The sequence below is a fragment of the Macaca mulatta genome, chromosome 13 (assembly GCF_049350105.2).
Source record: "Macaca mulatta isolate MMU2019108-1 chromosome 13, T2T-MMU8v2.0, whole genome shotgun sequence".
Lineage (NCBI taxonomy): Eukaryota > Metazoa > Chordata > Mammalia > Primates > Cercopithecidae > Macaca > Macaca mulatta.
The window spans coordinates 16,178,686-16,190,502 of record NC_133418.1 but is presented as its reverse complement, the minus strand read 5'-3'; the positions used below and the strand labels follow the sequence as shown (position 1 = coordinate 16,190,502).

At 44.7% G+C, this 11,817-nt stretch overlaps 1 long non-coding RNA gene across 1 annotated transcript; it reads right to left on the bottom strand.

Annotated features, from left to right (window-relative positions):
* Nucleotides 1-822: 822 nt before the first annotated feature.
* LOC144333988 (uncharacterized) lies at nucleotides 823-7,291 on the bottom strand. Its single transcript, XR_013403135.1, has 2 exons — nucleotides 5,504-7,291; nucleotides 823-4,227 (listed from the first exon to the last, which is right to left on the bottom strand). It is a non-coding gene; the product is annotated as an uncharacterized LOC144333988 (long non-coding RNA).
* Between the last annotated feature and the right edge of the window lie 4,526 nt (nucleotides 7,292-11,817).

Here is an 11,817-nt window from a genome sequence, read left to right as displayed (position 1 = left end):
GGTTCCACGGAGGACACAGGAGAGAGTGCGGCCATGTGAAGAGCAGCCTCACATTTCTATGGCTCCCTCTCTCTATGAGCTGTATCCCATGAGTCCTGCTCGCTCCCCTCGGTCCCGATGCCCTAGCCGTCAGCATCTCTGCCAATCTTCATGAAAGAGCCTGTTGCACCGCAGTCCAGCAGGGCCACAATATTCAGAATGAAAATTGTAATGATCACTCTTCTGACTGCAAAATCCCAAGAGTCAGAGAACTTCTCTCACTAAAGGAGAGGGGCGGGGCGGGGCGAGCTGGACAGAGAGAAGCTGCCCTGGCTGTTGGGTGCTGAAAACTGTGACACTGCCTGGCACCAGCGATGAGGGACTCACGCTCGACCCCAGAGGAGGCTCGTCCAGGAAGAATAACAAGGGGCCACCGTGGGTCTCCCCCAAGCTTCCAGCTGTCGGGAAATCTTATCCAATCACCCACCTTGCCATGCTACCTGCTCACCTGCATTCTGTAGAAGTAGTAACGCATCATTCACGTCCCAGCAGGCCAAGTGCGCAGGAAAATGGGGCCAAAAAGTAGAAAACCATGACCGTAGAAGGCAATGGCACGTGACTGAGCTTTCTGGGTTGTGCGTCCTTGTGGTGATAAACACAGTCCTGAGCTGAACACCAGAATGAAAACGAACCGTCCTCCGTGCTGAAGTCGGAAGAGGTGTACTTGGCTATCCGCAGTGCCTGCCTGTTTGGGTGGTGATTACTGCAGGTCACAGGTGCTGTACAGGAGGAGGGCAGTGAACTCTGGAGCCAGGCTGGCTGGGTGCAAGTCCCAGATCCATGGCCAGCTCTGTGATCTGGGACAATTCACCTATGTCCTCCGCCTCTCGATTTCCTCCTCTGTAAAATGGGGGTAATAGTCGCATCTATCTGAAAGGGCTATGTGAGAATTAAACGACCTTGTAAATGTAAGGGGCTGAGAACAGTATCTGTTCTTGGTGAGCAGAAGGATGACCAGGAGGTGACCAGCAAAATACCCCTTTCGAAGCCTCAATACTGTTCCGTAGTGAGCAAAGACACAGCTCCTCTACGGACGAAGCCATTAATAGTCGATCCTGGCAGGCAGAGGGCAGATTCCTTCGAATCAGAAATTTGAACTCTGGCCAACGACTGCTGTACTGATTGAGTAAATCTTAGGATTTGTTGTTAATGGTAAAGTAGTCTACAAAAACAGAAACAGTCTGAAGGAGTTTGAGAGGGTGTGGGCTCAGCTGCAACCTCTCCTCCCAAGGCTGTTGGTCAACATCTCCAGCCCTGTGGAAAGACAGAAGCAGTGAAGAAAATGTCGGACAAACATTTGGTGTGTTTGTACACTTCTCCCAGAAATCCTAAATGCTTTGCATGTTTCAGCTAATAATTCATTAAAATGGATTATGCTGACCATTTTATAACCTACTTCACTGCTCTCCTGTCTAAATCCATCCCTTTGTGACACATTTTTTACACTTGGCTCATTTTTTCAATTGTTTGCTGTCTTACCCCCATGTAAAGGATAAACGTGCATGTTTATGTTGATTTGACTGAGACAGCTAATGCTACATATGTCTCTGTTCCTTGAATGTTGACTTGTGATGGTGTCATTTAAGTCTCTTACTTCTTTTTCACCTTGAGTCAGCAAAATATTCCATGTTACTTTGAGCAAAACTTGCTCACTAGTGTTATGGAGGGTATAAAAGCAAATGGAATAAGTTTCCTGCCTTCAGGAGGATTGAAATCTCAAAGTCGGTATGACAGCATGGATGGGAGTCAGGTCAGTTTGCAGCTTTTAAAACATGTTGGAATCTTTCCTCTGCCACTTTTGATGGTGAGACCCTGAGCCAATCACTTCCACAAGCATCAGGCACTCCATCTATGACATGGAAGTAAAAAGAGCAATCTTGACAAAATTGTGATGACTACAGACATGTACCTAACCTCTTATTTACCACCTCCCGATAGAAGATATTGTAACTCATCCCATTTGAGAGCTGGTGGTGATCACCCCATCCTGTGAGATTCAAGTATAATTATCTGGAATCCCCCATCTTCAGGTGAGGAAGACCTAGCAGCCCTCACAATGTCTTCTGGAAACTGGATTTTGTTTGAAGGGTGAACTGACTCCAAGTTTCTTCTGTTTTCACGTATTGTCCTTCCTACGTGTCTCCTGGGGTTTTTCCCTACCTCCCAATCTACATTAACCTGATGGTAACAGCCAGCTATGTTTTCTAGAATTCCCCTAAATTGATTCATGCCAAATACTGAATACAGTAGATTGGGAGGGTTCATTAAATCACGATAGAGCATCCTAAAGAAGGAAAGTGGACACCTTTGTTCTTAAAGGGTCTGCAGCCATCCCACCCTGGAGAAGGTTGCTGATTGTCTCTTCTCCTCAGGCAGTCTTGTTACTATTCATCACTTTTTTTTTTTTTTTTTTTTTGAGATGAAGTCTCGCTCTGTCACTCAGGCTGGAGTGCAGTGTCATGATCTTGGCTCACTGCAACCTCCATCTCCCAGGTTCAAGTGATTCTCCTGCCTCAGCCTCCCGAGTAGCTGGACTACAGGTATGTGCCACCACACCCAGCTAATTTTTGTATTTTTGGTAGAGACAGTGTTTCACAATATTGGTCAGACTGGTCTTGAACTCTTGACCTCGTGATTCATCCACGTTGGCTTCCCAATGTGCTGGGATTACAGGCGTGAGTCACCGCACCCGGCCTGCATCACTTTTTATGCCTCGTCTTCATCCTTACAGCTTCTCCTTCCTAGGGGCCTCAACTCCCAACCCCGGAGGTAAGGGTCACAACTGTCCATCTTCATGTAACACAGCTTAGTTCCCCTTCTTCTCCTCCCCACCGTGCCCTATGGGCTGCTTTTCTACAACCAGAATGGAGACCCAGGGAGAGCTGCTAAACTAAGACAGTTGTCACCCCTGGGAGAAAAATCTACTTCCCAGTTCTCAGTCCTGCTAAACGATTGTTGAGATAAAGAAGAACCATGATAAATCCTATTGGCTAAGAGAAGAACGTTCTCCAGGTTGCCGTAGGATAAGAGAGGAGGTGACAGAATCTGCAGCCATTTGGTAGAATATGTGATATGTGAGTCATTCTGAGGAATACGTTAAAATTCTGTAGTCAGATCTTGGAAAATGATATTTCCAGTAGAGGGAATAATGTAACAAAAAACTCAGGCAGAAAACAAATAAGTGTGTGTGGAGAAGAACAATAATGTGATGTGAATGAAGGGTTCGGTGTCATGAGTGAGAAATGGCTGACCGAAAGTAGGGAGATGCAGAGAGGAAAATACCACGGGAAGACTGAACATCATAAGTGATTTAGGTGATTCTGCCTGCAGTGCAAATATTTTGGGCTCTGAAGTGAAATCATCAAAAGGTTTACGTCTGTAATGGAGGATTGGTCTAGATAGCCTCTCGGATCCCACTCGGCTTTGAGATCCTAGATTCCGGGTCACACCTGCGGGTCTGGAGGGAAGTTCTGCAGGGTCATGAAGGAAGGATTCCAGGAGGCTGGAACACGAAGGACATTCAGGTGACCACATCAAGAGATCGAGTGGGGTAACAAGAGCCTGAACTAAAAGGAATGCAGTGTAAACATGAAGAAGAAAGAGGAAATGGGAAACTGATTAGAAACGATAAGTAGAGAAAAAGGGGAACGTGTGATTCCAAGGTTTAGAACAGTATTTGTAAGTTATAGTCCCACAACTTCTCGCATAAACAGGATCTAAGAGAGTCATTTTAAAAAGAAGAGCAAACTTCCAAGTTCCACTGAAAGACATCAGCATCTCTGTGGAGTGAATTGGGGAAAGAGAATGAAGAGGGTCTGTTCAACTTTTAGACACACAAAATGTGAATTGAATTGCATGAGTGACACCAACAATGTGAAGATCTTTAGCAGGAGCTCTTTTTTCTCTTTTTGGCCTATGGTATTTAATTCTTCTATCATCATTATCGTCCTTTCTCTAATTTAATGTCTCTGAACCTTTATTCAAAAATCCACTATGTATGTGTAACATGTTTGTGAGATTATTACTAGACCCTCTAGGAGGTTTCATTAACCCGGTTTTCTCTTATTATAGCAATACCACACTATCTTGATAGTTCAGGTAAGTCCTCCACCGTTTTTTTCCAAGTTGTCTTAGCTCTTTTGGGTTCTTTAAATTTCCGGACACATTTTGGAATCCGCTAGTTCATTTCTACTGAAAAAAATAAATAAATAAAATCATGCTGGGATTTTGATTGGAATTGCATTAAACCTCTGATCCTCAAGGGCAGAACCAATATCTTAACAGTATTGAGCCTGCTGATCCATGAACACAGTATATCACTTCATTTATTTAGCTCTTTAATTTATCTCAGCATCACGGCCTGCTTTTCAGTGTATAGATCTTACACATCTTTTCTCAGATTTAGTCTGAAGGATTTCATGTTTTGATGTGCTATAAAAAATATTGCTTGGTAAATTTCCATTTCCAATTATTTCTTTGCCAGTGTGTAAAGAAATAAATATTGCTTATGTGTTTAGCTTGTATCTTGCAAACTTTCCAAACTCACTTATTAGTAAGTAATTTATTATTAGTTTTAGTGGCTTTTTGTGATTTCAGGAGATTTTCCACACAGGTGATCACGTCACCTGCAGATACAGATAGTTTTAAATCTTATTTTCTAATAAGGGTGCATTTTATATATTTCAACTTGCCTTATTGCACTGACGAGACTCCAAAAAAATGCTGAAAAGCAGTGAGAAAAAAGTCATCAGGTGGGATGGTAAATACAGCCCTTGTTCTTCCATTTTGACCTGAAGCACCCAGTGTGAGCATTTTCTCATTTGATTTTTGTGAGGACTTTTTGTTTCCTTTTTTTACTTTATTTTTTAAAAATACACTTTATCTTTTAGGCAGTTTCAGGTTCACAGAAAAATTGAGGGAAAGGTGCAGAGAGTCCTTCTATATGCCTTCCCTTCCCCCACGTGCACAGCCTCCCCCACTAACAACACTCCTGCCCAGAAGGAGTATTTGCAATAATTGAAGAACCTACGTTGACATATTGTCACCCAGAGTCCACAGGTTACATGAGGGCTCCGTCTTGGTGCTGGTTCTATGGGTTTGAACAAATATGTCATGACATGTATCCACCGTGATAGCATCGTACAGAGCAGTTGCACTAAAATCCTAAAAATCTCCATGTTTCACCTCATCATCTCTCCCTCTTCCCAACACCTGGGAACCACGGATATTTTCACTCCCTAGTCTGGCCTTTTTCGGAACGTCCTTTAGTTGGAAGCTTACAGTATTTCAGAATGTCCTTTAGTTGGAAGCTTACAGTATTTAGTCTTTTCCGATGGGCCTCTTTTGTGTAGCCGTGCATGTTTTAAGTTCCTACGTGTCTTTTCATGGCTTGACAGCTCACTTCCTTTCAGTGCTAAAGAATATTCCATTGTTTGGATGTATCACAGCTTATTTATCCACTCACCTAGTGAAGAACATTTTGGTTTCTTCGTTGCCTCCAAGTTTGAGCAATTATGAATAAAGCTGGAATAAAATGAGCAATTATGATTAAAGCTTCTATAAATGTCCATGTGCAGGTTTTTCTGTGAACACAAGTTTTCAACTCCTTTGGATAAATACCGAAGAGTGCAATTGCTGGATCACATATTAAGAGGATATCTCGTGCCCATCAATGATACACTGGATACACAAAATGTGGCATGTATATACCACGGAATACTATGCAACCATAAAGAAGAATGGGTTCCTGTCCTTTACAGGGACATGGATGAAGCTGGAAGCCATCATTCTCAGCAAACTAAAAGAGGAACAGAAAACCAAACACCACATGTTCTCACTCATAAGTGGGAGTTGAACAATGAGATCACATGGACACGGGGAGGGGAACGACACACACGGGGGCCTGTTGGGGGGTGGGGACAAGAGGAGGGAGAGCATTAGGACAAATACTTCATGCAAGCAGGGCTTAAACCCTAGATGATGGGTGGACAGGTGCAGAAAACCACCATGGCACATGTATACCTATGTAACAGACCTGCACATGTATCCAAGAACTTAAAGTAAAATTTAAAAATAAAAAATAGGGAGTAGAGTTTGGTAAGACAATGTGATAATTTTACAAACACAAAACATGTCATACCCACTTCCCCACCTCCCTCAAGTGCTTTCAACAGCATCCTATTGCTGTTATTAAGAGAATAAAGCATCTACCATCATCTCCCAGCCCCTGCCTGCCTTCCTTCATTCTTGTCTTGTGCCACTTTCTCCGGTGTTTACTTCCTTGAACGTGCCTGTTTCCTGCTGCAAGAGGCATTCTGCACGCACCCCCATCTCTGTTTAGACGGTGCTGTCCCTACACTCCACCCCCCTCAACAATCAACCTCTACTTCTCTCCAGACTGCAAGGGGATCATACCTTCCAGAATGCATCGGTTTTCTACCTCTCATCCCAAGATACGCCAGATTCGTTTACAGCATAAATTTAGAGAATCCCGCTTCCCTTTCTTTGGTGCGCTTCTCTCAATTCTTCATCAGAAACCCATTAGAGTGATTGTCACATTAGTGCCCATTCTCCCCATCAGGCCGCAAGTTCGTGAGAGCAGGGGCCACGGTCATGTTGGTGAACCACGGTATTCTCAGTGACTATCCATGTGCTTAGAAAGTATTTGCTGAATGAGTAAATGGGTCTGCAGTTCCAACCAAAGCTAGAAGCTTGACTTTGGAAGAATGAAAGTAGATAACATCTCCAAAGCAGACCCCATAGCATGAGAAAAGAAGGGAAGAAGGGAAGAATGGAGGCAGAGCTGAAGGATGAATATCGGCACAGGAGTAGGTGAGAGTTCCAGAAATGCTGGGTTTTCACGTGTTTTTATTTACCTCCTATCTGTATTTCCATCTCTGTGTAGCGTGACTCTCATATCCCTCTCAATTTCTACATTTCTTTACTGACAGGGACAGAGGTGGTGCATTGGACACACTACTAACCAGCATACTCTCTCGGACTTGCAAGAAAATGTAGAGAAAACAATGTAGAAATGATATCTCGGAAGAAAAAAATATCAAAAATATGAGAATCAATGTGGGAAAACAAAATCAATGTTGAAAGACAACTTCTCAACATATTTAGGTATCTCTGGGACCTAAAATGTCATCAGGACTCCCCACACTTCTTTTTTTTTACATTGCTCTGTGAGTGTGTGTGTGTGTGTGTGTATTCAACAGAAATCTACAAAAAAAAAAAAAAAAAAAAAAAAAAAAAAGAATGCTATTGCTAGAATAATGCTACTACAGGGGAGAAAAATGTAATGTTTTCTTCCACCCATCTTAGCTTCATTGGCTGGGGTTCCTATAACAAAAGACAGATGAACCCCCAAAAAAGCAAACGGAGGCTTATTAGCATGTGTATTTCATATATACATGGGAGATACACAGGGAATGAGGGAATCTCAAAGAGACAGCTCAGACCTTTCTTTTATATAACATCTTTAACAAGGATAATAATGTTTATAGAAGTGCCAAGACAAAGTAAAAGGACTTTGGGTCATTGGGGGCAACAAATTGTGGGAAGGCCAATAAATGATAGATTTTTGTGTAAACTCCTCTGGTGCTGTTTCCTGAATGATAAGAGTCTGAAGTTGTGTACAGAGATTGACCTGCGTCCTTTCTGGCAGAGAGGGGAGAAAGGGCACCTTTGTCTTTGTATAATATGATTATGTTGTATGTTTTTCAGAAAATAGAGGGAAGGCCAGAGTGCTTCTTAATTGCCTTCAGCTCAAAATATTTTAGCATGGCGTGTTGTATTCTCTGCACTGTTCCTGCTGCAGATATCTCCAAAGGCATCAGTCGCATCCACAGCACTACTTGTGGGGAAATATTGAGCAGAACTGGAATCAAATGTATAATTCAGCCCCACAGAGTCTCTGAGCCACAGGACAGAGTGAACTGCCCGGGAGTCAAAGCAGACACTGAACAGCTGACATTCTAAGAGTCTCCTTCCAGTAGATCGGCACAGAAACTCAAGTTCTTTTCACAGATTTGTCTGTGTTTCTTTTGTGGAAAAAAACATAACCCTGTAGCTAAAATGTCTACTTCACAGTGCACGAAAACATCTAGAGCCTTAGCCAGAAGCAGCACAGACCCAGGCAGCCTGGTAATGTCTGGCGGGGGCAGCCCACAAAATCCATCAGCATGTGGCCCTGCGAGCCGCCACCAGTAACATATGTTTACATGCTAATGATTGTCAGGCTCATTTAGAACAAATTTGCATCCATCAAAGTCAAACCGCGAGCAGAGCAGCACATTTTCCTGTGTGTCAGTGGCCCCTGAGATACCAGGGAGAACTTGAATTGCCTGACCCCTTCAACTTCCAAGCATCCCAGAGGGAAAATGCAGACCCCAGGAAAGGACTGTGCTGGAAACCATTTGTTCTTACAGATGTCCGGAGTAGTCTTGTGACTGACCCAAAGACTCCCCTCTGAGGGTGGGGGAGACCTAGGTTAGGGGAGGGTGAACCGTGCTGCCTTCTAAGACCTTCCTTCTAAGGGAGGGTGGGGAGACCTAGGGTACGTGGAGGTGAGCCATACTGGCAGGAGCTTCCCTCTAAGGGAGGGTGGGGGAGACCTAGGGTAGGTGGAGGTGAGCCATGCTGGCAGGACCTTCCTTCTAAGGGAGGGTGGGGAGACCTAGGGTACGTGGAGGTGAGCCATGCCAGCAAGACCTTCCTGCTAAGGGAAGGTGGGGAGACCTAGGGTAGGTGGAGGTGAGCCATACTGGCAGGACCTTCCTTCTAAGGGAGGGTGGGGGAGACCTAGAATAGGTGGAGGTGAGCCATGCTGGCAGGAGCTTCCCTCTAAGGGAGGGTGGGGGAGACCTAGAATAAGTGGAGGTGAGCCATGCTGGCAGGAGCTTCCCTCTAAGGGAGGGTGGGGGAGACCTAGGGTAGGTGGAGGTGAGCCGTGCGGGTAGGATCTTCCTTCTAAGGGAGGATGAAGTGTGCTTTGCTAGACTCTACACTTGAGTCTCAGCTTGGCCGACCCAGATGGGAGCAACTCACTTCTATCCTATGATTCTGGGTGTCCTCATCTGTCATGGAAGGTTTGGTTAAATGAGCTTAAAGTCACTCCAGTTGCAAAGCTGTGTGACTTGTAGATACATGCCAGTGCGAATGACTCACTTCACTTTTACAAGTTGCACAGATAGCCAGGCTTCCCCTTGTATCAGTCAGGAGGTCCCAGAAGACTTTGTCACAGGCAAAGAGGTGATTAAAAGGAGTCACTGACGGGATTCTTTGGAGATCGGTGGGCAGGGCCCAAGGGAAGTGAGAATAGCTCTCCCCAGATCATGGGCAAGGGATGCCTGGGGAGGGGCTGCTAACGTGGACAGGCATGAGTAAGAGAGGACTGAGGACAGTTCCTCTCCCTCCTCCACCTTCTACCTGCTGCCAGCAATGAATCCAACCAGCAGCCCTAGGCCAGGCCAGGCTCCCAGAGTCAGAGCCAGGAAGAAGCCAGGCACATAGAGAAGCCACTGGTCCCCACCAACACCAAGGATGCAGTAAGAATTTTGATGGAAATATTTAAAAACTCATTCAACAACTTCCTATCTCCCCAACCAGCCTCTACATATGATTCCACCTTTTCCAACTCCTGAGCCATCTGCAGGGATGTCACAGGGGTGGGGCTGCCTGCTCTGCCCAGGGCTCGGGACCCTCCAACCTTCAGAGGTCTGGAGTCCCCTCTCCCCTCCCTGCCAGCAATTGTCTTCTCTGCTGTCAAATTATCACTTCCATCCTCCCACAACACATGAGAATTTAAGACAGGATTTTGGTGGGGACACAGCTAAACCATATCAAAGGGGGGGGGGCCCTCATGGGGCTCTGGCATGAGCTTGGGTGACACAGGTTATAAGACCCCATCTGCTTCAGGTTTAATTGCATACCCCAAGATTCCCAGGTTGTAGTCCTAACCAAGGACCTCAGAATGTGTCTGTATGTGGAGATAGGCCTTTTAAAGAGGTGATTAAGGTAACGAAGTCATTAGAACTGATGCCCTTGTAAGAAGAAGAGATCAGGACACAGACATCTATAGAGGGACAACCGCACGAGGACACAAGAGAAGATGCCATCTGACAGTCAAGGAGAGATACCTTAGGAGGAGCCAGTCCTGAACTCACCTTGACCTTGGACCTCCAGACTCCAGAACTATGAGAAATACATCTCTGTCTTTTCACAAAACTGCCTGTGGCAGCCCAACCAGAGCCATGCGCCATCTTTGGTTCTCAGAAATTCCACTTGTTTTTATACTCCTGGATTTTAGGAGGCCCCTGGATGACCAGCATGTGGCTAAAGTTAGAGAAGGAGTTACCTGTGTAAGAGAGCCCCACACATCTCTGAGCAGACACCGTACAGCCCATGAGATATTGGGTGTAGTATCATCCTCTCTTCCCTAGGATATTAAGAACAATATCACAGGAGAGGTGTACAGCCACAGCCCCTGCGTTACTGGGAGCAATAGCATCTTCTCCCCCTCTCAATATAAGGAACAATATCCCAGGGTGGGGGTACATCCCCTGTGATATTGGGCGTAATGTCATCGTCTCTCAATGCGGATATTAAGTATAGTGTCACAGGGGGTGTATACCTTCTTTGCTATCGGGAATAATATCCTCTCCCCTCAGGACTGCATGCAAAATATCGAAGGGGTTTTACAACTCGTGCGATATGGGCAGCAATATCATCCTCTCCCCACCTAGATGTTAGGAACTCTATCACAGGCAGCCGTACATTTCTTGCAATATTGGGAGTCATATCATCCTCTCCCATCATGGATATTAAGAACAATATTACAATGGAGGTGTACACCCACGGCCATATTGACAGTATTATGCTCTCCCCTTCGGGATATTAGGAACAATATCGCAGGAGGTGTGTACAACCCCTGCGATATTGAGAGTAATATCATCCTCTCCTCCTGAATATAAGAAACAATATCACAGGAGGATGTACACCCCCTGTGATATTGGGAGTCATATCATTTTCTCTCCCTCTGGATATTCGGAACAATATCACAGTGGGTGTGTACACCCTCTGCGATTTTGCCACTAGTATCATCGTCTCCCTCCCAGGATATAGGGAACCATATCACAAGGAGGTGTACACCCCCTGCGATATTGGGAGTGATATCCTCCTCTCCCTCCCTGGATATTAGGAACAATATCACTAGGGAGTGTACACCTCCTGCAATATTGAGACTAATATCATCCTCTCGCCCCCTGGATATTAGGAACCATATCATAGGGGTGGTGTACACCCCCTCTGAAATCAGAAGAAATATCATCCTCTCCACCTTTGGATGTTAGGGACAATATCACGGGGGAGGTCTATGCCCCCTCTGATATTGGGAGTTGTATCATCCTCTCCCACCCAGGATATAAGGAACAAGACGACCGAAGTGATGTACACCCACTGCCATAGTTTCAATAATGTCATCCTCTACCCCCTGGCTGTTAGGAATCACATCATAGAGGGGTGTACACTTTCTTCAATATTGGGAGTGATATCATCCTCTCCCCGCAGGATATCAGGAACAAGTCTATTAATTATTAATATTAATAAATATAAGAAAAATTAAGAGTAATCATCGATATTAATAATCACAGTAAAGATAGTAAAATACTAGTTAAAAATGTTAATGATTAGCATTAATCAATAGTAATATCACTATTAATAAAATGATGATATCAGCAATTAATGTTACTTAAATCAATACTAAGTGATGCTGGT